Here is a 24,421-nt window from a genome sequence, read left to right on the forward strand (position 1 = left end):
TTCAATAGTATTTATTGAGCGCTTATTATGTGCAGAGCACTGTACTAAGCGCTTGGGATGAACAAGTCGGCAACAGATAGAGACGGTCCCTGCCGTTTGACGGGCTTACAGTCTAATCGGGGGAGACGGACAGACGAGAACGATGGCAATAAACAGAGTCGAGGGGAAGAACATCTCATAAAAACAATGGCAACTAAATAGAATCGAGGCGATGTACAATTCATTAACAAAATAAATAGGGTAACGAAAATATATACAGTTGAGCGGACGAGTACGGTGCTGTGGGGATGGGAAGGGAGAGGTGGAGGAGCAGAGGGCAAAGGGGAAAAAGAGGGTTAAGCTGCGGAGAGGTAAAGGGGGGATGGCAGAGGGAGTAGAGGGAGAAGAGGAGCTCAGTCTGGGAACGCCTCTTGGAGGAGGTGAGTTTTAAGTAGGGTTTCGAAGAGGGAAAGAGAATCAGTTTGGCGGAGGTGAGGAGGGAGGGCGTTCCAGGACCGCGGAAGGACGTGACCCGGGGGTTGACGGCGGGATAGGCGAGACTGAGGGACGCGAGGAGGTGGGCGGCAGAGGAGCGGAGCGTGCGGGGTGGGCGGTAGAAAGAGAGAAGGGAGGAGAGGTAGGAAAGAAGGGGCAAGGTGATGGAGAGCCTCGAAGCCTAGAGTGAGGAGTTTTTGTTTGGAGCGGAGGTCGATAGGCAACCACTGGAGGTGTTTAAGAAGGGGAGTGACATGCCCAGATCGTTTCTGCAGGAAGATGAGCCGGGCAGCGGAGTGAAGAATAGACCGGAGTGGGGCGAGAGAGGAGGAAGGGAGGTCGGAGAGAAGGCCGACACGGTAGTCTAGCCGGGATATAACGAGAGCCCGTAACAGTAAGGTAGCCATTTGGGCGGAGAGGAAAGGGCGGATCTTGGCGATATTGTAGAGGTGAAACCGGCAGGTCTCGGTAACGGATAGGATGTGTGGGGTGAACGAGAGAGACGAGTCAAGGATGACACCGAGATCGCGGGCCCGAGAGACGGGAAGGATGGTCGTGCCATCCACGGTGATAGAGAAGTCTGGGAGAGGACCGGGTTCGGGAGGGAAGATGAGGAGCTCAGTCTTGCTCATGTGGAGTTTTAGGTGGCGGGCCGACATCCAGGTGGAGACGTCCCGGAGGCGGGAGGAGATGCGAGCCTGAAGGGAGGGGGAAAGGACAGGGGCGGAGATGTAGATCTGCGTGTCATCTGCGTAGAGATGGTAGTCAAAGCCGTGAGAGCGGATGAGTTCACCGAGGGAGTGAGTGTAAATGGAGAACAGAAGAGGGCCAATAACTGACCCTTGAGGAACTCCAACAGTTAAAGGATGGGAGGGGGAGGAGGCTCCAGCGAAGGAGACCGAGAATGACCGGCCAGAGAGGTGAGAGGAGAACCGGGAGAGGACGGAGTCCGTGAAGCCAAGGTGAGATAAGGTATGGAGGAGGAGGGGATGGTCGACAGTGTCAAAGGCAGCAGAGAGGTCAAGGAGGATTAGAATGGAGTAGGAGCCATTGGATTTGGCAAGAAGGAGGTCACGGGTGACCTTAGAGAGAGCGGTCTCGGTAGAGTGGAGGGGACGGAAGCCAGATCGGAGGGGGTCTAGGAGAGAATGGGAGTTAAGGAATTCTAAGCATCGATTGTAGACGACTCGTTCTAGGATTTTGGAAAGGAAGGGTAGTAGGGAGATAGGGAGATAACTGGATAACTCCTAACAACCCTCTCCCTCCCCTCCCCTATAGCCACCTTCCCTGTTGGAAGGGCAAGCGAGGAGGGTGCTGGGAAGAATAGCGATGTCCTCAGGAAACCTACCCTAGGTTATGGCGGGAATCGTCCTCTCTCCTGCTTTCCCCAGCCCCCACAGACATAAAGCCTGGCCCCAGGAGCCAGGGTCATCCTCACTTCCCTTCCATCCCTGTCACCACTCCGGTTGATGGCATTTTACGGAGTTCCAGGCTGGAGGAAAGACATGGGAAAGGCTTCAGTCATGAGATAGATGAGATCAGGAAAGAGTGAGTAGGTTGGCATTAAGGGAGCAAAATGAGACAGTTGGACTGTGGTAGGAAATCGATGAGGTAGGAGAGGGAGAAGTGTCAGCGATTTAAAGCCGATGATAAGGAGTTTCTCTGTGATGCGGAGGTAGATGGGCAACCACTCGGGGTCCTTAAGGAGTGGGGAAAGTTGAACTGAACGTTTTTGTAGAAAAATGAGCCAAGCAGCAGAATGAGGTAAGGACTGGCGTACTTTCCAAGCACTTAGTACAGTGCTCTGCACACAGGAAGCGTGCAAAAAATACGATTAAATGAATGTATGATGACGATGATGGTATTTGTTAAGCACTTGTTATGTGCGAAGCACTGTTCTAAGCACTGAATGACTGGAGAGGGGAGAAACAGGATACAGGGAGTCAAGGAGGGTGATTCATTCAATCCTATTTATGGAGCGCTTACTGTATGCAGAGCACTATACTAAACACTTGCAGTTGTCAAGGTGGGACCCAGAACTGAGGCTTGAGGAACTCCCACAGTCAGAGGTCGGGAGGCAGAGGAGGAGCCTGAGAAAGAAAAGCAGCATTGCCTAGTGGATAGAGGGCAGGCTTGGGAGTCACAGGGCATGGGTTCTAATCCTGACTCCGCCACCTGTCTGTTGTGCGATTGTGGACAAGTCACTTAACCTCTCTGTGCCTCAGTTACCTCATCTGTAAAGTGGGGATTAAGACTGTGAGCCCCATGTGGGACATGGACCGTATCCAGCCTGATGATCTGGCATCTATTTCAGCACTTAATATAGTGTCTGGCACATAGTAAGGGTTTAACAAATGCCATTAAAATAAAAGAGAGACTGAGAAGGAGTACCCAGAGAGATAGGAGGAAACCAAGAAAGTAGAGTGCTGGAGAAACCAAAGTTAGACGACGTATTAAGGAGAAGGAAGTGGTCCTCGGTATCGAAGGAAGCTGAAAGGTCAAGAAGGATGAGGATGGAGTAATGGCCGTTGAATTTGGCAAGACGAAGGTCATCGGTGACCTTAGAGAGGAAAGTTTCCATGGTTAGAAGGTGGAGGAAGGCAGATTAGAGGGCGTCAAAAGAGAACTGGAGGAGAGGAAGTGGAGGCAGTGGGTGTAGAAAACTCACTCAAGGAGTTTGGAGAGGAATGGTAGGAGGGAGATGGGGCGATAACTAGAGGGAGCTGTGGGCCCAAGGGAGGGTTTTTCAGGAAAGGGGTTACACGAACGTGTTTGAAAGCGGTGGGGAAGCAGCCATTGGAAAATGAACGGTTGAAGATGGCAGTCAGGGATGGGGGAAGTGTTTGGATAAGGTGTGAGGGAATGGAGGTCAGAGGTGCAGGGGGAGTGGGTAGGTTTTGAGAGCAGGTGGGCGATCCCCTTCTGAGATACAGCCAGAAAACCCAGGCTAGTCGTTGAGAAAGCAGGAGGAGCGGGAGACCGGAGAAGAGAGGGGAAGATTTTAGGGAGATCACATCTAACGTTTTCAGAGAAGCAGCATGGCTTAGTGGATAGAGCACGGGCCTGGAAGTCAGAAGGACCTGGCTTCTAATCCCGGGTCCATCATGTGTCTGCTCTGTGATCTTGGGCAAGTCACTTCGCTTCTCAGGACCTCAGTTACCTCACCTATAAAATGAGGATCGAGACTGTGAGCCAATCTGTTTAATTTGTATCGGCACCGGTGCTTAGTACAGTGCTTGGCACATAGTAAACGCTTACCAAGTACCATTAAAATAGATGGCCAGGTCATTCGGGGGAAGAGATGGAGGGGCTTGAGAAAGTTAAAAGTTATGCATTCACTTTTGCCAGGCACTGTATTAAGCCCAGACATAGATACAAGATAATCTAGTTGGACATGGTCCCTGTCTCATATGAGGCACAGAGTCTAAATTGGAGAGAGGAGGATTTAATTCCCATTTTACAGATGAGATGACTGGGGCACAGAGAAGTTAAGTGACTTGCTCAAAGTCAACCAGCAGGCAAGTTGGGGAAGCTGGGATTAGAACCCAGATCTTCCGAGTTTCAGGCCTGTACTCTTTCCCCTGGGCCATATTCAGCATTCACCCCACCTCCAACCACGTGGAGCGTGGCTCAGTGGAAGGAGTACAGGCTTGGGAGTCAGAGGTCAAGGGTTCGAATGCCGGCTCTACCACTTGTCAGCTGTGTGACTGTGGGCAAGTCACTTCACTTCTCTGTGCCTCAGTTAACTCATCTGTAAAATGGGGATTAAGACTGTGTGTCCCTCAATGTGGAACAGGGACTGTTTCCAACCTGATTTGTTTGTATCTACCCCAGTGCTTAGTACAGTGTTTGGCACATGGTAAGAGCTTAGTAATTACCATTAAAATTTTTTTAAAAAAACTACTGATTAATAAATCGACTAAAGAAACCTTATTTTGCCTTACTTTTCTGCACACTTGCACAGTATCTCTAGTTGCTGGAAGAAGGTAGCCACTTTAATAATGCTAGGTCTTAAGATTCTATATTATATCTAATTTATTTTATCGTCCTATCTACCTCCAAATGAAGAGAGACTAATTAAAAACAAAATTGATAGGGGATGTGATGTTTTTATTTGCCAGGCTATGTTCATTCTACCTAGTTAAAAGGGAACCTCTGGTGAAAACCTTAGACTAATAAAAACCACAGATCATCCTAAGGAAGGTGTAAGAGCAGTTCATGTTCAGTAATTTGAGTGCACCCTCCCTTTGGGTAATTTTAAGAAATAGATATTTGGCATTGTGTATAAAAACCTCTGAGATAAAGCCTATGTCTTTCAGAGAACCTCTGAATGTTTTTTAGAGTATTTTCATCCAGTGAATTCTCCTTCCTTTACTAGGCAAAGCACCACAGTGGCCTGTTTTCTGTATTGTTGTGGTGGGTTGTTTTTTTTTTAATCATCCTGCCAGAAGTAAAATATAATGAATGGACTTAACTAGATTTTATAATCCTGCGTGTGCTAAGTCAAAATATTTTCCTTTCGATGACACTGTGCAGTATCCCAGCAACCATCCCAGAACAAAGCCTTATGAAATTTTCTTATGATTTATCTGAGGCCTCAGGCTCTCATTCATAAAAAAGTAGTTGGCTTTCATTTCTGCAGTTATTACTTTTGGAGTAATGAAGGGATATGGAATATTCATTTCCATGAATTAGTTCCAGAGCTCATTTTCCACTGCTCCTTTAGAGCGAGTACGTAACTCTCCAAGGACGGAGACAGAACCGATACAGTATTAATATTTAGCATGCATCTGGCGTTGAGCAGCTGTACAGAGCTGTATAAAATACCCTACTACACCACTGAAAAATAGGTCAGGGCTGTATTTCATAAATGAGTCACCTAAAGCCAGAGAGGTAAGTAGAAACTTATTCAAGGGTCATTGATAAAATCACTGACAGAGCTGGGATTAAGAAGAAAGTTTTTGCCTTTGGAGGGTGACGTTTGTATGATTGTCCCCTTTCTTCTGTGGATTTTGGATGTTAATGTAAATAGAGGACTGTCTCAGTTGGAGAAGAGGGAGTCTCCCTACTGGCGCTGAGTGCATTAGGCTGTTTTAATGGGCTTTGGGCTTTTTCCGGCATCACCGTAGGCAAGCGTTCACTTGCACGCTCATCAGCGTGTGTGATGCAGCAGCTATTTCGAAGTTACACTGAAGCAGTCCGAGATTATATGCCAGCGGTGGCTTTGGGCTTGCAAGGAACCCAAATTTACCGACCTTTAATCTAGTTAAGTCCATATTAAACCCAAATTTAATATGACCTTTAGGAAAAAAACCTTTTCCAAGAACTCTTTCAGAATGTGAGGAGTATGTTGGAGGTGGAAAAAAATACCAAAACACCCCACCACTCTGAACAATAGATCAGTCACTCAGTCGGGGGTATTTATTGAACACCTGTATGCAGAGCACTGTACTGAGTGCTTGGGAGAGTAGAATAGAGAAAGTAGACATGATCCCTGCTCTCAAGGAGCCTACAGTCCAGCGGGGGGAGAGAGACGTTAAAATAAATTGCAGGTAGAGGAGGCCAACGACTCTAGAGGATAATGTTCATAAATTCGGTAGGGGAATGAATTGTTCTTTATCAATGTCATCTTAACACGGATTACCTTAAGAGGAACTGTTATCTCCTGGCATGGGAATTTTGAAATGGTGAATTGTTATGGTCTTTTAGTCACTGAGGGAGCCTGGGGGTACTTTCTTATAAGTACAACACATTATGTCCAAAGATTTGGCAGAACTTCACTAAAAGCCATGAAAAAAAAGCATATTAGAGATTAATAAATATTGATCACTCAAAAATATGGATAGCAGAAGAATTCTCATTAATATGCTGTGCACAGGTGTATGCAGTTTCCTCTAGCGGTAAATGCTTCAGAAATAAATGACAGTCTGGTAATTCTCTTTACTGTAAGTCTCTGAAGTACAGTGTTAAGTAGAAAAATGAGCAATACACCTCCTGATGAGATTCACCTAATGGCAGTCTGAGCTGCAACACAAAGATGTCAATACTAAAAATTACAAGCGGTACAAATGTACTTTCCAAGCATTTAGTACAGTGGTCTGCACACGGTAAGCGCTCAATAAATACGATTGAATGAATGAAGTGTTTCATTTTCTTGAAGGTCTGTCAACCCTCACTTTAATCTGCTAGCAAAATCTTCTGGGGGTTTTTCATGCTATTTGTTAAACATTTACTATGTGCATGACACTGAGCTAAAAACTGGGGTAGGTAAAAGTCAGTCAGGTTGGTCACAATCCATGTCCTACATGGGTCTGACAGTCTTAATCCCCAGATGAGGTCCCTGAGGCACAGAGAAATTAAATGACTTGCAGACAAAGTGACAGAGCCGCGATTAGAACCCAGGTCCTTCTGACTCCCAGGCCCTTGCTCCTGGGCCACGCTGCTTCAGGTTGTGGGCAGGGAATGTATCTTCCAACTATGTTATGTTATACTCTCCCCAGTGCTTAGAACAGTGCTCTGCATGCACAAATTTGATTGATTGAATGATCTCCATAGGTGCAGTAATAGCGCGTACTGCACAATATGGCATATTTAATGATCTGAAGAAGTCCTTGATTTCATGGAGGTTGGGAAACAGTTGGCCTAGTGGAGAGAGCCCGGCCCTGGGAATCAAAGGACCTAGATTCTAATCCTAGATCTACCATTTGTCTGCTTTGTGATCTTGGGCAAGTCACTTCACTGGGCCTCAGTTTCCTCATTTGTAAAATGGAAATTAAATCCTCCTCCCTCCTTTTTAAACTGTGAGCCCCAAGTCGGACAGGGGCCGATGAACTTGTTTAAGCCCCAGGGCTTGGTGGAGTGCTTATTATTAATGTAATAATATACACCAGTACCATTATTAATGGAGGATGACCTAGACTTGGCTGACTTCTATCCCGGCATCCCACCGTTCTCATTTTATTCCCCTTAATTGGATTGGTACTTTGTGATCCAGGTTTCTGTAAACTTCAATCTTGAGGCAACCTAAGTAATCATTTTGTCGCAAGCAGACTTTCTAAATCTTTGAGTCGTTTGCTTCAAACCCATCTCCCCGACTTTACTGGTCAAACCCAGTGTTTTCATGATTGCCGGGCAGGGAGCTTCACGGAGATATGCCCATTCATCACTGAGACTGGAGATTATGGTCGGAGTTTCCCGTTAGGACGGGGCTATAGGGATATCGCCCGCAGAGCTCTGTGGAGTTGGCTTCCTACTCCAGGAGCTTCACTTGTCTTGTTTGTGTTTTAATGCCTTAGTGGAGAGTCCTGGTGACCTTCCGTAGAGTGTATCAAGTGCTCTGAAATTCGTCGTATTCTCCCATTAAATGTCACAGATTATCTCCTCTATGGGGCTCCCATCGTCGGTGGGAAACGATGTCTGAGTAGCTTAGTGTTAACTCAGTTCAAATCATCTAAGGTGTTTTCACTTTTTCTTTTAGTCGAGAATATAAATTTTGGAAGCTTTGTGGTCAGCCTACCAGGTCTTTTATATCGTAGTCTCCCAAGCGCTTACTTCGGTGCCCTGCACATGGTAAGCGCTCAATAAATACCGTCAGTTGATTGATTGGAAGCTTTGTTTGTAGATTGTGTGCAAAGGAGCAGCTCTGGGCAGTAGCAGAAAAAGTAACACTGTCTTTGGTAAGTTCATCGAGGATAGCTAGGGACAGGCAACAGATTGTCAAAGTCAGCTCAGAATACCAGTTTTGGCACAAACGCAGTGTGCAGCATAACATTAACCGCTTTACTTTATGATTGGTCCTGGAGGATGAATTACCCACCTTTTTCAGAGGACTTGCATAGGGATTTGATAGAAGAAAACCAACAACCCCAAACCCTGTTTCTGTGCAAATAAGAATTGTTGAGAAGAGGCTAAATATAAGTGTTGAAGCAGATATGCCCAAAGAGGAAATGAATTTCAAGTCAGTAACAGAGCATGGACATATATAACAACTATTCATTTTGTGTGCAAGAATGAAAAGGGGACAGGAATTTTAGTGGAGACAAGAATTGGAATGACAGGCTTCATTGAGCAAACAGGCCAGAAACCACCATGTGGGGCTTTTCAGCCTTAATTAGAAACTCAGTTCTTATCAGGGGTCTAGGCTGAGTAAGGATGAGTCTGGCTCATAGAGCGGCGGGAACCTCTGTACATGGAAATCTAGGGGTAATAACTTTGGGCAAGTCACTTAACTTGAAGCAGCATGGCATAGTGGAAAGAGCACGGGCCTAGGAGACAAAGGACCTGGGTTCTAATCCTGATTCTGCCACTTTGCTGTGTGACCTTGGGGAAGTCATTTATTAATAATAATAATAATAATAATAATGGCATTTGTTAAACATTGACTATGTGCCAAGCACTGTTCTAAGTACTAGAGGATGGGGTACAAGATAATCAGGTTGTCCCACTTGGGCTCACGGTCCTAATCCCCATTTTACAGATGAGGCAACTGAAGCCCAGAGAAGTTAAGTGACTTGCCCAAAGTCACGCAGCTGACAAGTGGCGGAGCCGGGATTAGAACCCATGACCTCTGACTCCAAAGCCCGGCCTCTTTCCACCGAGCCACGCTGTGACTCAGTTACCTCATCTGTAAAACGGGGACTAAGACCGTGAGCCCCGTGTGGGTCAGGGATTGATTACTTGGTATCTGCCCCAGGGGTTCGAACAATATCTGGCATACGATAAGCGCTTAGCAAATACCATAAAAAATTATAGTTGGAGATAGGTGTATATTGGGAAGGGATGGTCACCTTCCATTGACTATGTGTATGGTCATCAATCTGTGGCATTTATTGAGCGCTTACTATGTGCAGAGTACTGTACTAAGCACTTGAGCAGTTTTGGCCAAGACTGTAAAGCATTTCTTATTTAGGGTTGTCCTGAATACCATAATTACTTGAATCAGAAAATAAAATCTTTATACAGTACTCCCATCTGCTATCACATTCTGTCAAGTTTCAGTAGATTAAAAAAAAAATCTTGTAGCATGTGGGAAGGAAAAAAGAGCAGTGTTATGTGAGAAGGATTGAAAATTTAGGTAGCCTTAAAATGGAAGTTGTACGTTCAAATGCATGACCTTTTTAATCCTTCTTTTCTTAATAGTCTTACAATGTACGCCCGTAAGACGGAACATCAGGTGATTATTTGTCTGTTTTTATACCAGACGTTCTGATTTCCAGCTCATCTGTCCCCCCTGTTCACAACTGAATTCATTTTCCTTCCCACACCTTCTCCTCCAACTGACTTTCCATTACATCTCTGAAGTTGGCATTATTCATTCATTCCTTCAGTCAATCGTATTTATTGAGCACTTACTGTGTGCAGAGCACTGTACTAAGCGTTTGGGAGAGTACAGTAGAATAACAAACAGAAACATTCCCTGCCCAACCTACAATCTTAACGGTAAGCTTACAGTCTTGTCCAACTCTCACTTGTGTGTTTTTTTCCAGGCAGTTAGTACAGTGCCCTGCAAACAGTAAGCTCTCAGTAACAGCACTATTGATCTTTCCTCTCAACCAATCACATGTTTTTCTCTCCCTTTCTAGAATCCGGTCCTTCCTTTCCATCCAAACTCTAAACTTGTTATAGGCAGGAAACGTGTCTGCTGATTCTGTCGTATTGTACTCTCCCGAGGTCTTAGTACAGAGTTCTTCACAATAGAAAGCGTTTAATCAAATCCGCCAGACAATTCCCCATCGCTCCCCCATTCAAAGCCTTACTGAGGGCACATCTCCTCCAAGGGATCTTCCCAGACTAAACCACATTTTTCCTCATCTCCCTCTCCCTTCTGCATCACCCTGACTTGCTCCCTTTACTCTTCCCCCCTCACTCCGCTCCACAGCACTTAAGTATGTATATGTAATTTTATTTATTTATATTGATGTCTGTTTATTTGTATTGAGTCTGCCTCACCTCTAGACTGTGAGCTCTTTGTGAGCAGGTATTATCCCTCTTTATTGTTGTATTTTCCCAAGCGCTCAGTACAGTGCCCTGCACACAGCAAACGCTTAATAAATACGATTGAATGAATGAACGAATGCCATTGATTGTTGGACTGATCGAAACAGCTTCCAAGCCGGTCCACGTACTGGTCACATCCCAGCTGGATTATTCTAATAGCCTTCTCACTGTACTTCCTCCCTCTTCTCTCCTTTCCAATACAATTCTCACTGTGCTTCCTCTATTGCTTCCTGTAGTTGTAATTTATTTGAATGTGTGTATCCCCTCTGGATTGTAAGCCTCTTGAGAGCAGGAATCATGAATACTAACTCTCTTGTGCTCTCCCAACCACTTAGTATAATACTCTGCACATGGGCATTCAGTAAATACTACTTATCGATTGATTGATTGGATCGGATCCTTTCTCTGATCAGTTTTCTGCAGAATTTCCTCTTCTGCAACAAGCAGAAACTCCTGGCAGTTGACTCCAAGGCTTTCCATCCGCCTTTTCCTTCCTCCTCCTCCTCGGTCTTCTCCCCCTCCACCCCAGCTTACATTCTTCATTCCGCTCGAGCTGATGTATTCACTGTGGTCACGATCTTGACTCTTCCGTGTCAGACCTCTCGCTCCTGGTTTGCACACTGCTCCCTGGAAGGAATTCCATCCGGCTTCAAATCCAACCGACCACAGCTCGCCCCATCTTTAAAGCAGGAAGACACAAGCATGGCCTAGTGGAAAAACCAGAGGCCTGGGAGGCAGGAAATTTAGGCGCCAGTCCCGGCACCACCTCTTGCGTGTTATGTGACTTGGGCACGTCACTTTGCTTCTCTATGCTTCAATTTCCCCAACTGTAAAATGGGAATTAAGAACCTGTTCTCCTTCCTTGTTAGACTGTGATCCCAGGGTGCAACAGAGATTGTGTCTACTATAATAATGTTGGTATTTGTTTGTTTGTGAAGCACTTACTATGTGCAGAGCACTGTTCTAAGCGCTGGAGAAGATACAAGGTAATCAGATTGTCCCACGTGAGGCTCCCAGTCTTAATCCCCATTTGACAGATGAGGTAACTGAGGCGCAGAGAGGTTAAGTGACTTGCCCACAGTCACACAGCTGACATGTGGCAGAGCTGGGATTCAAACCCATGACCTCTGACTCCCAAGCCCGTGCTCTTTCCAGTGAGCCACGCTGCTTCTCTGACTATGACTGTATCGTATCTACCCCATTGCTTGGCACACAGTGTAGCTCTTAAAATTACCATTATTATTATATTATTACTATTATTTAAAGTTCTTCTGAAATTCCACTTCCTCCAGGAGAGCTTCCTTGAGTAATTTCTAATTCTCTCATCATTTCCCCCACAACTGACACTTCAGCCCTTCTGCATCACCTAAGAACTTAAGTACTCCAATTTCCCATACTACTTATATACATTATTTACAGGCCTTACTACTTCAGAAATAATTCATATAAATGTGATTCCTTTTCCTTCTTCCTTCTGTCTTATTGCTTCTTATTTTATTTTAGTGTCTGTCGCCCCTGTGATACTGTAAGTTCCTTGAGGGCAGGGATATTATCTATTAATTTTGGATGGTCTCCCAAAGGCTCCCAGAGATTTTAAATAAATACAGTCAATTGCTTGATGGACTCTCTGGTATTGGTAAAGAACTGGGTGTCTAATATATCCAGCAGTTTTGTTTCAAATGCCCAGTCCCCTCTGCCTCAACTCCTTGCAGTTCAGATTTGGCATCCATGGTCTCAGGGACCTGGGAGAGAATGCAAGGTCTCTGAGACCGTGGCTGATGGAGAAGCAGCGTGGCTAGTGGACAGAGCAGAAGGACCTGGGTTCTAATTCCGGCTCTGCCCCGTGTCTGCTGCGTGACCTTGGGCAAATCATGTAACTTCTCCGTGCCTCAGTTTCCTCATCCATAAAAATGGGGATGAAGATTATGAGTCCCACGTGAGACGGGGACTGTGTACAACCTGCCTAGCTGGTATCTACCGCAGTGCTTAGTACAGTGCCTGGCGCATTGTAAGTGCTTAACAAAGGCCCTGATGATATGGATTCAGGGATCCCTCAGAGAAACACTCTAGGGTCAGGCAAACTCGGCATACATCTACAGAAGAGGGCCGGCGACCTTGTGCGAGTGACATCACGTGCCTCTCAGTGACTGGTGTTCTCAGGGGCCACCTTTGGCTACCATAGCCGAGCCTGACATGCCATCAGCGCTTAGGAAAGACATTCACTCATAACCGTGCTGCAGAACGAATCAGCCCTGACAGAGGAAAACCATCCTCGTGGCTCTCTCCATCTAAAGGGTAGTCTTCTCTTTCTGTTTTGTTTGGCAAAAGCCACAGAAAAATTCAGGATTCCAACCATTTAATTAAAACCCAAAATCCAGTTGGACGGGGTTTCCAGCATGATTCCATAAATCCCTTCTGCTTGACCCAAGTGTATAACAGAGTTCACGTAATCCCCACAAATTTTCATTCTTGTCCTATTCCATAATCACGTAGATGACTTACCCTCCATCACGGACTGGTTTAATCCATCTGTGAAGGACAAAGAGGAATTCTCTATCAAATGTTGACACGTTTTGATAAATTTTAGTTACGATCTTCAAAGATTTGGATCCATTTCACCTAAGATTTTTGGCGGAGGGTTGAGAAACAAAAAACAAATAAGCAGCACGTCTCAAAGTATTTCATGTTAATGATTCTTTTCTTTGTTTTTCAGAACACGTTTTAGAGCTGTCTAGAAGAAATGTGGTGTATATAAAAATTCGTGATACTTGGAGAAAATTCTGGTAAGTTCTGCTGCATTGATCGTTAATATCTTTCACATTCCAATAGTAACTCTTAAAGCTCTTTCTGCATCTGGTCCATTTAGATTTAGAAAGAAGCATCTTTTCTGAATTAAATGGAACGCTGCCGTTGTGTTTCATTTGATAATAGATGACTTTTTTATAGTTGCTATTAAGTAATGTGGAGTCTTCTGGGGTATTTCGAGAAGTCCAAAGCCTGAACGTGTCTGCTAATTATGTTGTATTGTACTCTCTCAAGTGCTTAGTACAGTGAAGCAGCGTGGCCAAGTGCCAAGAGCACAGGTTTGGGAGTCAGAGGTCTTGAGTTCTAATCCTGGCTCCACCCCTTGTCTGATGTGTGACCTTAGGCAAGTCAGTTCACTTCTCTGTACCTCAGTTAGCTCATCAGTAAAATGGGGATTGGGACTGTGAGTCCCATATGGGACAGGGCCCGTGTCCAACCTGATCACCTTATATCTACCCTGGTGCTTAGAACAGTGCTTGGCTCTTGACAGATACCGTAATAATAATTACAGTGCTGTGCACGTAGTGAGCCCTCACTGAATACCAGTGATATAGTGACTGATTACTAGTTTTCTGGGTACAAGAAAGTGAATGCTGTTAATCTTTGATTTGTTTAGAATCTTGTCCCTTCTGAGCTGTCACTATAAAACACGGCTCATAAACCTCAGCCAAAACACAGTAAACAAGTGTAGAGAAATCCTAAAGACCTCTATGTTCTAAGCCTAGCCAAGCTGCTCCAGTAGGGTTGCCAACTAGTAGAGTTAAAGGGTGATGGAAGACCTAGTGTCACAGGGATATAATTTTGGGACCGGCATAAGAAAAAAAGCCCCAACAAGAACAAGTGCCTTCTGTGCAGCCAGAATTCAGATGTGGTGTTTGCAAATAGGGTTGAACCAGCTCCACAACTGCTCAAATCACACAAAAGACGGCCTGGCAGAAATCACTTCCTGTTAAAGAGATTTGCGCTTGGCTCTCCCGCTTTTAGGATTTGCCAGGTGAGTAAATCCTTCCCTGAAGCGCATCCCCTCTGCTTCTGGCTCTGCCCGGTCCCAAGCAGGACCATTTAAAAAAAACCAACAACATATAATGGTATTTATTTATAATGGTATTTATTAAGCGCTTACTATGTGCCAGGCACTGTTCTAAGCACTGGGGTGGATACAAGCAAATAGGGTTGGACACAGTCCCTATCCCACGTGGGGCTCACCACCTCAATCCCCGTTTTACAGATGAGGTAACTGAGGCACAGAGCGATGAAGTGACTTGCCCAAGGTCCCACAGTGGGCAAGTGGCAGAGGCAAGATTAGAACTCATGACCTTTGACTCCCAGGCCCGAGCTCTATCTACTCTGCCATGCTGCTTTGGCCATCGTCACCCCTCTTCCCTTTCCCTGGCTTTCAGCACCCCGCACTCCCCACCTCATCCTAGGCCAGGGGACCAGGGTCAGAACGGGGTGCGGGGAGGGCAGGGCAGACACCGGAGGAGGAGGAGGAGGAGGAGGCGGCTTGGAAAGACTCCGGATGTTCCCCCACCTACCATTCCTTCCCCCGGCTTCGGCTGCAGCGGAAGAGCAGGGACGGTTCAGAGCTGGAGAAGAGAAAAGACGAGGCAGTGGCAAGGAATTACTAAGTTTAAGAGTAAAACCCTTACAAAAAAGAAAAATCTAGGGGCCAATCACTGTTCTGGGGTCTGAGGGGGTGGGGGACGGCGGGCTTCGACAGTGGCTACAGCGATCAAGTAAGATTTAAAAATGTAAATGAAAAACAAGAAAGACCTCTGGAGAGGGAGCGTGGGTGACTGGAGAAAGAAGAGAGGACAGGGTGAATTCCAGTGCTTGGCACATAGTAAGAGCTTAACAGATAAATACCATTCTTATTATTTGGGGTGCCAGGAGGGTGAACAGAAAAAGCACATCAGGAATTTGGGGGTTCGGGGTAGAGGAGATGAGGGGCTGGGGGAGAGAGCAATGGACATCCCCCAACAGTACAGGAAACCGAGGCACTGAGCTGCCCAGGTTTCATTAGCATTAGCATTATGCCCCGTCATTAGGGGGAGTTGCCAAGCTGAAGGTCTTCTGCAGTTGTCAATCGGTAAGATTTATTGGACGCCGTCTGGAGGCAGAACGCTTTACTCAGTGCTAGTTTGTAAGCTCCTGGAGGGCCTAATTCTATTGTATTCTCCCAAGCACTTAGTATAATGCCGGGTACAGAATAAGTGCTCAGGAAATGCTGTTGATTGATCGATTGATTGCCAGGAGAGGTGGACGTGTTTACGGTATAAGTGAAAAACATGAACCCTGCCTTCTGGGAGCTTCCAGTCTAACAGCGGGGATAGGCAGATCAAATTATTTGCGTTTAGGAAGATAAAGAGGGATAAACTGTTTATAACAAGGGAGTGGAACAATGGTTCAGTGAATGTATGAATAGGGACATAAATTCCAGAGTATAAAAATAATTCATTCCCAAGGGCTAGAAATGACTGCCGTCCCGTTCTCCAGAAAAGTGCAGGGTTTAACGTAGGCTTCCCGGGAATTATCTGCCTTGCTTTCTAACAGATTAGATCACTCCTTAAACGCTAGTGGCTTAGTGTGAATGTGGAATCTTTTCCTTTCCTTTTCCTTCCCCTGTTAAAATACAAAAAACGGACTGTTCTTGGTTTGGATTTTGATTTCAGGGGTGACAGTACAGGGTGTTCTCCTATTAACACAGGGCTTGTGTACTTGAAGAACCTCTTGTTATGGGAACATCGCGTCAGAATATCTTCGAGTCAATGGAATTCGGGGGTTAGGGGGCAGATGATTTCTTGGCCGGTGTCATACGCATGCTCACCAACCTTTACTTCCTACTCAATCGACTTGCATCAGCATGTGAGTCGTAGCGTAACAGAACAGACTTGGGTTGAGTTCCACTTTTTTTAATATCTGTCTTCTTCCCCCATTAGAATGTAAGCCCTAAGAGCGCGGGAATCACGTCTGCCGTCTCCACCGTGTTGTATTCTCCCAAGCAAGCACTAGTACAGAGCTCGGCACACAGTGAGCGCTCAGTAAAGCCATTGATTAATTAGGTTATCTAAATTGCATAATGAAAACCCTTGTCATAATAACGACGGTGTTGGTTAAGCAATCAAAAGGGAGCGGCTGTGGTTTCGAACAGTCCCACAGTATGAATAGTGTTTTTGCTGCTCTGGGACCCCTTGGTGCAAAATCTCTAAAGCTGAGGGGGCTTAAAGGGACCCCCTCCACCATTCTTGCTTTGTGACGACTCTTTCTGGCCTCAGAACTTTGAGATTTGTAGGCCAAATGGTTGCAAGACTTAAAGGTCTGCCCATTTTAGAGATTCTTCCTGGGTGAAATATGTAGAAAGTAAGGTCAGGAGCATTTCGCTTCCTAGACTAAACCCCCCTTGTCCTCAGCTCCCCCTCCCCTTCCCATCGCTCTAAATCGCTTCCTTTGCCTCTACTCTCCCTCCCCGCCCCACAGCACTTGTGTATGTATGTACAGATTTGTAATTATAATTCTATTCATTTTTATTGATGATGTGTACATATCTATAATTCTCGTTTCTACCCCCTTCACTCCAATGAGATCACTCTACCCGAAGTCACCCATAAATACTGTCTTGGCCAGTCCAGCAGATTCTGCTCTGTCTTAATCCTCCTGAACCTCTCAGCTGTCTGACGCCGGACCATTCCTTTCTCCTGGAGATATCACTTTTTGCTCATACAATTCTCTCCTGGTAATTCTTTTCACTTCTCTGCCTGAATCTCCTCAGACACTGACTCTTCATCTAACACCTACACCCTATTTTGTGTTCTGGGTCCCTTTCTTTTCAAAATTTGCAAAGTTATACCCATCCCCGCCTCCCCCCACCACACACCCGGAGTTCATCTGCTCCTAAGGCTTCGACTACCATCTGTTCTATTGTCCTCTCCCAAACACTCGACGCCGTGCTTTTCACACAGTAAGTGCTCAAAAAATACTACCGATTGATAGAAGAGGTTGCTCAGAGTTCTTTTTGACATTATATCCAGTAATGTTTCCCTTTTTAGCCAGAAAGGAACTATTACCAGTTATAGATCAAGATAATATGCCGGTCCATGGTAGCAGAGTAGTGATTGTAACCCAGGGTGGGACAAAAGGAGAGAAAGGGGTTTTGAGGCAGTTTTCCCCCACACATATTGGAAAGGTACTGTCTTTATAGTTTCCCCAGACATTTCCTGCTCAGAATGAACTCCTTTTTATCAATGTCAGTAGTATTTGTTGAATATTTATGCAGAACACTGTACTAAGTGCTTGGGAGAGTGCATTTGAGTTAGTAGACATGGTCCCCGCCCTCAAGGAGCCCTAGAGGGGAGTCAGACAATAAAACAAATTTCAGATAGGGGAAATGGGAGAGTATCTCTACATCTTCATTTAGTTTCAAACTCAGCAGATTAATACTAAGTTCAAAAATCTCCCTTCTTGGTAATCAGAAATACAATATTTTCATGTGCCCTTTTCCCCTCTCCCAAATGAATTTCCATAGCACTCTTGCCAAAGGAAGAATTGCCTACAAAAAAAGATGTAGAACAGTAAAGTTGATGTCCTGGTGCGGGTTTAGTATGTTTTGGGGATAGGTACGTGGGCCACGCCCTTTCCGCCGAGATATTTCTGGTTTAGATGAAAGGTTTGGAAATCCCAAAATACATTTCACAAAACTCAGTATTACATTCCCCAAAATGAATCCCATAATTAAGTAAATTGCTTTTGGTATAGAATTGCCCTAGATCACAACTAAAACATATGCTGCCTTTGATTTCCTTCTGTCATCCACCTCAGCCACGTTGGACTGCAAAAAAAGTATCCTTTGTGTTCAGGCCATTTGTGCTGTTACTAGCGAACGGATGAAAATAAGCCACTGCGTATCAAAAAATAGCCCCTCCCAATCTGTCTACCAACTCCGTTGAATTGTACTCTCCCAAGCGCTTAGAATAGCGCTCTGCACATGTAAACGCTCAGTAAATATCAGTGATTGGTTGTGTAGTGAATTTATTTTCTCACTTAATCATAGCACTAGAATCAGTTTGTTTGTTTTTAATTCATATAATGGCTAGCCCAGATTGAAATGCCATGTAGAGAAGCAGCATGGAGTAGTGGATAGAGCATGGTCTTAGGAGTCAGAAGGTCATGGGTTCTAATCCCAGCTCTGCCACTTTCATTCAGTCGCATTTACTGAGCGCTTACTGTGTGCAGAACACTTGTCTGCTTTGTGACCTTGGGCAAGTCGCTTCACTTCTCTGGGCCTCAATTACGTCATCTGTAATTGGGCATTAAGACCATGTGCCCGTGAGGGACAGGGACTGTGTCCAACCTGATAAGGTCATATCTACCCAGAGCTCAGAACGGTGCTTGGTACATAGTAAGCGCTTAACAAATACCATAATTGTTATTATTATATAGTTGAGAGGGTCCCCTAATATTAGCAAGACAATAAGCATGATGCTAAATCGTGGTACTTTACGCTTGAGCCTTTTGAGTTAAGTTCAGGATCGTTTTCTGTTAGCCTCTGCTCTTGGACCTTCGTAGGCTGCCATGCTGTGATAGTCTAGATTTTCTCCGTTCGACATCATTTACGGGCTACCTGGAGTCCAGGAGGGTAGAACTGGATGGTTTTCTTGGGCCTTTCCAGATCTTGGATTCTCTGAGCGGACTACTTTGATTGTCCCACCACCAGTGATGATGAAATGAGCCAGACTGATCGATCGATCAATTTCCTGATCCAATTATATGGGAGAATATGTGCTCGTGCCCTTCTGGTGATACCTTTAGGCCAAGACCCTGCATACCATTCGTAGCATGAAGGGCATGTTTGTTAGAGGTGCCCAGACCCTAAGGTCTGCCCAGGGTGTCCCAATGGGGAATGGACCTTTAGGATCCAAGCACTTAGTACAATGTTCTGCACACAGTAAGCACTCAATAAATGCGATCGAATGCATGAACCGATCCGGACTCAGAGTAGTTGGAGCACTAGATCGCAATGGCACCCTGACATATGGCGGTCAACAGAGGGGTCGCCTTAAGCGGTCTTCAGCAGGATTGGGAAACCAGGGGATCGTGGATCCCCCTTCAGCTTCGTCATTCATGCCCACGCAGGCCCTCAGCCCAGGGCGAGACTGGGCAGTCGGCCGAAGGATGGTTTGCAGACGAGACGGGGTCTGGGTGCACTTTGCTGTGGAAAGGTCTCTCCTCATAATAATAATAAAAATAATGATGGTATTTGTTAAGCGCTTACTATGTGCCAAGCACTTAGATACAAGGTAATCAGGTTGTCCCATATGGGGCTCACAGTCTTGATCTCCATTTTACAGATGAGGGAACTGAGGCACAGAGAAGTGAAGTGGCTTGCTCAAGGTCACACATTCATTCAGTAGTATTTATTGAGCGCTTACTCTGTGCAGAGCACTGTACTAAGCGCTTGGAATATTCAATTTGGCAACAGATAGAGGCAATCCCTGCCTAATGACGGGCTCACAGTCTAATTGGGGGAGATGGACAGAAACAAGACAACATAATCACGATAAATAGAATCAAGGAGCAAACGAGTGGCGGAGCCGGGATTAGAGCCCATGCCCTCTGACCCCCACTTGGTCCTGACTCTGACTGGACACCCTTTTCTTTTAAAAGGGTGAAAATATTAGGGGCGAGGACTTTCAAGCTCTTCTCCCGCGGCCCCTCGACTCCCCCGGGGGGAGAGGGAGGGAGCGAGTCTGCACCTGCTACATTGACTCCTGCCCCTTTCTCCATGTCCTTTCCTTTGAATTCACCCAGGTGGGCGGGCTATTAAAGTATCCATTCCTGCTGCTGTTCTGGACAGATATTGGGACCGGCCAGATGTTAAGGTCAAACTGGCTATTGGGTAGTCTGGGTTACCCTGGATAAAGAACTTTTAACAACAAGCACTTGGGAAAGTACAATACAACCGAGTTAGCTTTCATGTTTCCTGCTCACAGTGAGCTTAATAATGTTGGTATTTGTTAAGCGCTTACTAGGTGCCGAGCACTGTTCTAAGCGCTGGGGGAGATACAGGGTAATCAGGTAATCAGGTTGTCCCACGTGGAGCTCACACACTTTTAATCCCCATTTTACAGATGAGGGAACTGAGGCACAGAGAAGTTAAGTGACTTGCCCACAGTCACACAGCTGACAAGTGGCAGAGCCGGGGGTCGAACTCATGACCTCTGACTCCGAAGCCCAGGCTCTTTCCACTGAGCCACGCAGCTTCTCAGTCTAGAGGGGGAGATGAATATGAATATTAATATGCGTAAATAAGAGAGCGAGAGAGACAGGCAATAAGCCAGAGGTTCACACAGGGTAGGATTTTTTAATTTAACCAAGATTTTGAAAGGACACAAGGCAAGAGCAGCTCACAAATAAAAGGAAGTGAACAAATAATATATATGTATTATATATACTTCAATGATACATATATATATATATATATATAAAATCACGGTATTTAAGGATTTACTATGTGCCAAGCATTGTTCTAAGCGCTGGAGTTCATACAAGGTAATCAGGTTGTCCACCTGGGGCTCACAGCCTTCATCCCATTTTACAGATGAGGTAACTGAGGCACAGAGAAGGGAAGCGACTTGCCCAAGGTCACACAATAGATAAGTGGTGGCGCCGGGATTAGAACCCACATCCCCTTCAATGATGTGAATTACTCATGGTGTATAGACCATGTGCCAGCTGTCTAAGGCATTGAGATTTCTGCTAATATATCTATTATACACTGCCGTAGACACAATGCCTTAGGCAGCTGTCACGTGGTCAGCACACCAGGAGTAATTCACATCATTTAAGTAGCGTAGCGTAGTGGAAAGAGCACCGGCCTGGAAGTCAGAGGACCTGGGTTCTAATCTTGGCACTGTCAGCTGCTTTCTGTGTGACCTTGAGCAACTTACTTAACGTCTCGTGCCTCAGTCTCCTCGACTGTAAAATGGGGATCCAATATCTGTTCTCCCTCCTATTTAGACAGCGTGAACCTCACGTGGGAAACGACTGTGTTCAACCAGATTAACTTGTATTTATCCCAGTGCTTAGAACAGTGTTTGATACATGGCTGCCAGTTTAAGCATAATGTCGAATCTTAGGAATACCAACCGTTGATTAGCTTTACTAAAACTAAATATCCATGAAATGTTATGGGGCAAAGAAAGCCTCCTTTATTCTTTCCATTGGAACGCACATCCCTAGATGACGACTGGATCTGAGCCATTGTCGTAGCCAGTTCAGATTGAAACATGCTGTTTAAAAAAAAAAACTAGGGAAAGAGAGCCAAATAGTAAAGCTGGTGACTAGGGACGTTCCGGATATAAAATATCAGCATACCTCAGGTTACAACCACCCATATCTTGTGCCACCCTGAGATACGACCCATACTATTTGCTGAGTTCCCTCCCCATTCCGTGCACTCCATCTTGGCATTAATTCCAGTCATCGCAGATTTCACATCCCTGCCTCCTCCTTTGATAATAATAATAAAAAAACAAATGGTATTTGTTAAATGCTTACTATGTGCCAGGCACTGTTCTAAGCTCTGGGGTAGATACAAGATAATCGGGTTGGATGGAGTCCCTGTCCCACATAGGGCTCACAGTCTTAATCCCCATTTTTACAGATGAGGGAAGTGAGGCCCAGATAAGTTAAGTGACATACCCAAGGTCCCACATCAGACAGTTCGTGGAGCCGGGATTAGAACCCATGACCTTCTGACTCCCATCCTCACCTGCCACTGTTCCCAGTCATTCTCCTTCCTGCCCTCTCCGTAACCTGAATTCCACTCTCTCCTGGCCGTTTCCCGAGTCCTTCCAGAAGCAGCGTGGCTTAATGGAAAGAGCACAGGACTGGGAGTGAGAGGACGTGGGTTCTAATCCCGCCTCCGCCTCTCGTCTGCTGTGTGACCTTGGGCAAGTCACTTTACTTCTCTGTGCCTCAGTTTCCTCATCTGTAAAATGGTGATGAAAAGTGTGAGCCCCACATGGGGCAATCTGATTACCCTGTATCTACCCCAGTACTTGGAACAGTACTTGGCACATAGTAAGTGCTTAACAATTATCATAAATGTTATTATTATTATTATGACCTTCAATTATCCAGGATTTTATCTTCTTTTTCAAAATGAACTACAATGACCACTGTTGCAGTTAGCCTATCTGTCCCTTCTTCCCATCCTTAACTGGGGCCAGAAAGGAAATCAATCCTATCCCTGTTCCATCTGCACAGCTAAAGCTGGGGGATGGTGGAGGACGGAAGAGAGAAAGTAGGGCTACATGCAGGCAGTGGAGTAAAGGAGGCATTAGCTCTCCATAATATCTAATTATTATGGTACTTGTTAAGCGCTTACTGTTTGCCAAGCGCTGTTCTAAGCGCTGGGGTAGATACGTCTTCTAGCCGCAGTTGTCACTTTGGTTAGTTTTGTCACTTTGGTTAGTTTATAAATAGAAAAGATCCTGGATCTTGAGAATGGTCCTGGGATCCGGGAGGCGGAAGGCAGGGATAGTTTGGGGGCTTGCAAGAGGGGTCAGAAAAGTTGCTCAGGGGAAGAAGGAAAGGGGACAGAAGGAGGAAAGGAAAGGGAAGAAGGGATTTAAAGGTCTAAAACGCTCAGTCTTGGGGAATCCTCCAAGTAGCAGGAACTCGGTCCAGTCTGTCAGATTTGCTTCTTGATACTGAAGTGCAAACTCGGTAACTGCTGTGGAGCAAAGAGTTCCCTGGAATTGGCTCCATATTATATTATGCCAGCCGTACTCATTTCTCCGGGAAATGGCGTCTTAAAGACAGTTAATGTAGAGGAGTTCCTATTGCTATGTGGCTTAGTGGATTGAGTTAATTAAACTTAAATTTTAATGATGGCATTTGTTAAGCGCTTACTGTGTGCCAAGCACTGTTCTAAGCGCTGGGGGTGGGGGGGAATACAAGGTAATCAGGTTGTCCCACATGGGGCTCACAGTCTTCACCCCCATTTTACAGATGAGGTAACTGAGACACAGAGAAGTGAAGTGAGTGGCCCAAAGTCACACAGCTGACAAGTGGCGGAGCCGAGATTAGAACCCACGACCTTTGACTCCCAGGCCCGAGCTCTTTCCACTGAGCCACGCTGCTTCTCTGCCAGCATATAGGGGCTGTTTTTGGAACAGATCTTTACTAACCATTTGTGGACAAACATATTCCACAATGCAGCCATTCCCAGTACAATCACAGTTTCAAGAAATAATGAAGCCGTATCAGGGAATACCCCTGAATTACTGTTAAGGTTCTAGGGACATAGCCTTGCCTAGTAAATGGCTGCTTCAAAGAAGTGTACTGTGCTTATCTGCTGCTGCTGCTGACTTGGTTTAACATATGTCCTAGGGAATGACTTTCAGCCTCAACCAGAATCGCTGATTATCTTCATTTGCATGCAGACATTGAATATGTCTTTGGATTTGCTGTTTAGATTTGGTTGTGGTTTTGTTGGTTGGTATCGTTGTGGACTACTGCAAATGTCCAGGAGTTAAGAGAATAGATTTCCCTTTCTCTGCAGCAAGAACAAAACCCATAGTAGCTACTTTCTTAAATGCAAACAGATGGAGTGAGAGCAGAAGGGGTGGGTGGGCAATTAAAGGATTTCTTCCTACAAGCTTTGCGGGCTTTTCTCTCCGAAGGCTGGCGGTTTTTCCTCTTCATTTTTATTTTCCATTTGGGGCTCTGCCAGAGTCCTTGTATGCTGGGCTTTTTTCCTTTTTTTATTATTTTTTTTTTCCACAGGCAGAATTTTGGCACGAGGTACGGCAGTTTGTAAAACGAGGTGGTATGGAGGCATTTACAAAAAGAAATGATAAAAACCCCTCAGTACTGTTGGCCCTAATTGATCCGGCGTTGGCTGGAACCAGACCTCTCAAAGTTGAATATGAATTTGGGATTAGAGGCAAGAGGGAGTTCAAGCTTGGGATGGAGAAAGGGCCTGGGATAGATTGAGGGGATTTATAGCTGCGTACAGGGTTATGATCTACTCCTGGGGTATTCATTCTGAATTATCTCCCCTGTCTTTATACCCCATCTTCTGTCACTGCCAAGGTAAGACTGGGAGGAAAAAAATAATTTACATTTCACTCCTTCTTTTCCC

At 45.4% G+C, this 24,421-nt stretch overlaps 1 protein-coding gene across 3 annotated transcripts in view; it reads left to right on the forward strand.

The window, feature by feature from the left end:
• FYN (FYN proto-oncogene, Src family tyrosine kinase) overlaps positions 1–24,421 on the forward strand; it is a 245,068-nt gene that overhangs the window by 79,280 nt on the left and 141,367 nt on the right. For all 3 annotated transcript variants that reach the window (XM_029047552.1, XM_029047556.1, XM_029047553.2), the window contains exon 3: positions 13,184–13,253. The gene's annotated coding sequence lies outside the window, so the exon portion shown is untranslated. The remainder of the gene's footprint in view (positions 1–13,183; positions 13,254–24,421) is intronic.

Source organism: Ornithorhynchus anatinus, chromosome 19 (genome assembly GCF_004115215.2).
Source record: "Ornithorhynchus anatinus isolate Pmale09 chromosome 19, mOrnAna1.pri.v4, whole genome shotgun sequence".
Lineage (NCBI taxonomy): Eukaryota > Metazoa > Chordata > Mammalia > Monotremata > Ornithorhynchidae > Ornithorhynchus > Ornithorhynchus anatinus.